This window comes from Watersipora subatra, chromosome 4, assembly GCF_963576615.1.
Source record: "Watersipora subatra chromosome 4, tzWatSuba1.1, whole genome shotgun sequence".
Lineage (NCBI taxonomy): Eukaryota > Metazoa > Bryozoa > Gymnolaemata > Cheilostomatida > Watersiporidae > Watersipora > Watersipora subatra.
The window spans coordinates 27,427,998-27,433,593 of NC_088711.1; positions in this window are offsets into that span (position 1 = coordinate 27,427,998).

The following is a 5,596-nucleotide window of genomic DNA, read 5'->3' on the forward strand; positions in this document are numbered from 1 at the left end:
ATTCCAACCATAACGATTGAAACCAACTCAAGCGCATGATACGCTGAATTAGGATTAATTAGGATATAGTCAAACAGGAGAATTTTCTTCAAGCTTGATAGGAATTGCATGTGACTTTTTATTCTGGCAAAAAGAAGCTACCATAGTTAACTGCTAGTAAATGACGGATGGCTGTGACTTTTGAGGACAACCCGGACTGTTTTATTTACTTTTTCATCTCTTTGCATCGCTGAAAACTCGATATCTTTACAGCAGAAAAGTTGTAGGCCCTACAACAAAGTAATAATGGCCAATAATATTATTTACATGGTCTGAAGCCTGACCTACTCTGATGCATCCAGTCTCTTTTATTTTACTAAAGATAGAGCAACTCTTTGTAATTTTTGACTGTACATGTAATTATTTTAACATAATCCTAACTGGGTTTTTAAAAATCTTTCACTTAATTTACATTCACGCAGAAAATCCCATTTTATAATACTTTTGAAGGCGTAGTACCGTTAGTTTTAAAAGATTATAAAACATGTTGCAAAAATAAAAATATATTTGTTTTTTTAACTATTTGTAACATTACAGCTGTGGACCATCACAATTGTTGAATAAAATGCTATCACTGTAATGCAGAGTAGGTGATATAATATTGGCTGACTTAGACCAACACAGACAGTCCTTGTGAGCATATTGCCTTTCAAGCGCTGACTGAAGTTCAACGTACTACTTTTCCTACCGATACTTCTCGCAACAAAACTTCATCTTTTTGAAAAAGGCAAGACTGTAATTAGATGGCTCTGGAAAACATCTGAATATAGCACGGATTTGTGCTCTCCTGTCTTAATGCACTTGACAAGTCTTCTAGTGGGAAAACTCATATTCTAATCTGTTTCAAAGGTTGTTTTCTAAGTTATAATTTTTCTAAGAACAGACTCTTGTTTAAATGCTATTTCTCTAAACAAACATGAAAATTGTCCTTTATATAAGAGGACTTACAGTAACAAGCCAATTGATACTCGGGTGGCAGCTTTACCACTCAAATGATTCTGGTTAGTGGTTTCCTATGGCTGGCGCTATAGCTTAGTTTTTCCTTTAGGACATTGCTCATTCCGTTACAGAAATTTATTGCATAGTGTAAATAAGTTACCTGGTATGCAATACTGGAATGTGAAATGCAATACTGGAATGTGAAATGCACTACTGCTACTAAAAAAGACTGGCTGTTTATGATTATAAAACAAGAATACAGTGGTATGTGTCAGACATTGCTGGTTATTGAGCTGCGCATAGCTGACTAAAACATCTGCTTGTTTCTAAATTCAATAGAAACTGTAAATGCACCCATAGGGAAAGCAAATGTATTCATAGAGAAAACCAAAATTTCTACATCGACATGGATTAACTTTGAGTATGCGCACTGAAATCATATTTTTACCATTTAAGACGTCTTTCTATAATAATGTATTCAAAAGCTTTTCGCTGATCACAAGGAAGACGTTAAACTTAGTTATTCAACGCTATATAATACTGAAGAATAATATGATAGACTAAGGCACTAGACAAGGCTCACGTATTCCCTACAGTAACTAATATACATAATAACTGGACACAAACCAGCTGCAAAGGATTAACAAGCATGACCTGCCGCATATGATTATATAGACACCCAAATATATTGATAAAAACTCGCTCCCCTGTTATTGGATGCTGTGTCTCTAATGTTCAGTTGCTATTTTGAGCTTACAACCTTCTGGTTTAAAAAACATTGAAATATGGAAAGATATTGGTACACAATTGACATGACCTTGATTGACATGACCTTGCCAATTGTTGGACTGCAAAAGACTTGTTAACACAACATATGACATCGCTAAAAAAGCTAAAAAATAGCTGAAATCTTAAAAAAAAACTATGCATTGTGGAAGGTATAAGACACTCAGGAGATGTTTCACTGAAAGCAACAATAGTTTAGGTGAGAAGACATTGTGGAAGGTATGGGACACTCAGGAGATGTTCCACTGAAAGCAACAATAGTTTAGGTGAGAAGACATTGTGGAAGGTATGGGACACTCAGGAGATGTTCCACTGAAAGCAACAATAGTTTAGGTGAGAAGACATTGTGGAAGGTATGGGACACTCAGGAGATGTTCCACTGAAAGCAACAATAGTTTAGGTGAGAAGGCATTGTGGAAGGTATGGGACACTCAGGAGATGTTCCACTGAAAGCAAAAATAGTTTAGGTGAGAAGACATTGTGGAAGGTATGGGACACTCAGGAGATGTTCCACTGAAAGCAACAATAGTTTAGGTGAGAAGACATTGTGGAAGGTATGGGACACTCAGGAGATGTTCCACTGAAAGCAACAATAGTTTAGGTGAGAAGACATTGTGGAAGGTATGGGACACTCAGGAGATGTTCCACTGAAAGCAACAATAGTTTAGGTGAGAAGACATTGTGGAAGGTATGGGACACTCAGGAGATGTTCCACTGAAAGCAACAATAGTTCAGGTGAGAAGACATTGTGGAAGGTATGGGTTCCACTGAAAGCAACAATAGTTTAGGTGAAAAGACATTGTGGAAGGTATGGGTTCCACTGAAAGCAACAATAGTTTAGGTGAGAAGACATTGTGGAAGGTATGGGGCACTCAGGAGATGTTCCACTGAAAGCAACAATAGTTTAGGTGAGAAGACATTGTGGAAGGTATGGGGCACTCAGGAGATGTTCCACTGAAAGCAACAATAGTTTTAACGAAAAAAACAAAAAGCTTTGGAGTTGGACTACAAATGAATTGATTGTTATTGATGTAAACTATTCATTATTAATACAGTTTTGTGGACACTTTTCTACTGATCACTTGATATTATAGGTTCATAAACATCAAATAATGTCAAAGTGTCAGTCAAATGGAGGTGGCATTCAAATAGAGGGTAGCATTCAATTGAAAGTTTAACTGCATTATAGGCATCGACTTGAAAGTCAATTATGGATTTGCCCAGTCATTCGATGACCTAAAAAATGAATTGCATGCTACTGATTAGGGCAGTCAACCAACGAATTGATGATGTCCAAACTCTACATAGAAAGTGGTCAACCAAAAACTAATAACTGCATTTCTCTATTATTCTGTTGAATAAAACTAAATTATTGGCAAGGCAGAAGGCACCTTCACTTGCAACTCCTTTGATCGTTTTTATTAATATGTGTGGGCAGAGTATTTCATTTAAGGTCTAGTCAAGCTGAAATTTTACTAAATGTTAACAATACCTACATGCATATACTACTGAAATGTTCTCCTGCTGCAAACAAACATTCTTTACCCTGAAAAAAGATAGTGATTGGTTGAAGTATTTATGAACTCGCATTTATTTTATGAACTATTATTACATGTATTCATGAACTCGCATTTATTTTATGAACTATTATTACATGTATTCATGAACTCGCATTTATTTTATGAACTATTATTACATGTATTCATGAACTCGCATTTATTTTATGAACTATTATTACATGTATTCATGAACTCGCATTTATTTTATGAACTATTATTACATGTATTCATGAACTCGCATTTATTTTATGAACTATTATTACATGTATTCATGAACTCGCATTTATTTTATGAACTATTATTACATGTATTCATGAACTCGCATTTATTTTATGAACTATTATTACATGTATCCATGAACTTGTATTTATTTTATGAACTATTATTACATGTATTCATGAACTCGCATTTATTTTATGAAACTATTAGTATGCAGTATGATAGCGATAATATGCAGTATGACAGTGATAGTATGCAGTATGACAGTGATAGCATGCAGTATGCCAGTAATAGTATGCAGTATGACAGCGATAGTATGCAGTATGATAGTGATAGTATGCAGTATGATAGTGATAGTATGCAGTATGACAGTAATAGTATGCAGTATGACAGTAATAGTATGCAGCATGACAGCAAATTATAGTATGCAGTATGACAGCGATAGTATGAAGTATGATAGTTATAGTATGCAGTATGATAGTGATAGTATGCAGTATGACAGTGATAGTATGCAGTATGACAGTAATAGTATGCAGCATGACAGCAAATTATAGTATGCAGTATGACAGCGATAGTATGAAGTATGATAGTTATAGTATGCAGTATGATAGCGATAGTATGCAGTATGACAGTGATAGTATGCAGTATGACAGTAATAGTATGCAGCATGACAGCAAATTATAGTATGCAGTATGACAGCGATAGTATGAAGTATGATAGTTATAGTATGCAGTATGATAGTGATAGTATGCAGTATGACAGTAATAGTACTGAAATATTTCAGCGATACGTGTATTAGCGAGGACGGTCAGAGACGTGTTCTAAATGTGCACTTGTTTCCGGATTGCCACAATTGCGAGAGACGTGCGATGTCCCTCACATCAGATCACGATTCAAGTCAAACGCTACGTGTCTCGTGATTGGATGAATGATTAGGATTCAGTGTTCCCGATGGCGAGGCCGTTTCATACTCATTTTCGCAATAGCGTTATCTATCCGATTTTTGCAAAATATGCGATTGAAAAAAGACTCTGTACTCAGTTATATGTGAATGCACGGGCATTTTTTGTTTTTAAAATATTATTCTAAATATTTATCTGCTGTAACAAATAATTTATATTTTACTAAACGTAGTAAATTACACAAAACAAATAGGGTAAATGTTGGCCTTCATCAGTAAATTGTGTTTACTTTCCCTTTAAATGATCTTTGACAAGTTGGAGGTAAGTTAGCAGGTTTGTTGCATCCAAAAAGGATATAGGCAACATTCGCTTCAATCGTAAAAGGGCTAAACTCATCTTCCCAAAATTCTGATGAACCATTTGAAAAATACAACACCATCCTATATTTAAACGCCACCTCTATTTCTAGGAAAGGTTGAAAAATAGAGTGCCATGGCATTCCATCAGAGGTTTTACGGTAAATACAAATGAATATCATGTGTTACCTGCATTCATCGCCATAACTCTTAATACTTTTAAGAACTAGTTAACGTTTGCATAAAGGAGTTTTACATGCAAGTCTTCAAACTTAATTGTCTACAAACACTAAAGCATTTAAACAGCTTGTTCTGCTTTATATAATGACTTTTATTTTAATAATTCATGCACATTTTTTAAGTAATTCAAGTATTTTTTTCTTATTATTCAAAACTGTTTATGAACACATGAGCACTCTGAGAAGCTCCCACTGTTTTCACATATGATGTACTGTTTACATCTATATATATATTATTCTCAAAGTTGTATGTGTATTTGTGTGTTCGTGTATTCTTCGTATTGATTGTTCAGCTACAGCTATTATTTTAGCGTCGCGCCCACACGGTACGATGCTTCTGTCTATCTATATATATATATTTCTCAAAGTTGGTGTGCTTGTACGTATGTGTGTCTCTCTGGCTATGGCTATAGCTGCAGCGCACGCTGATTATTTTATCAATGCAGTTATGCGTTACGGCGCCCCTGTTAAGAAATATTTTTTGTAAGGTTTAATTACTATATCTGAGGTCAAGGCCGATTCCAATTTTTCTCACGAGGGCAAATATATACTGTATT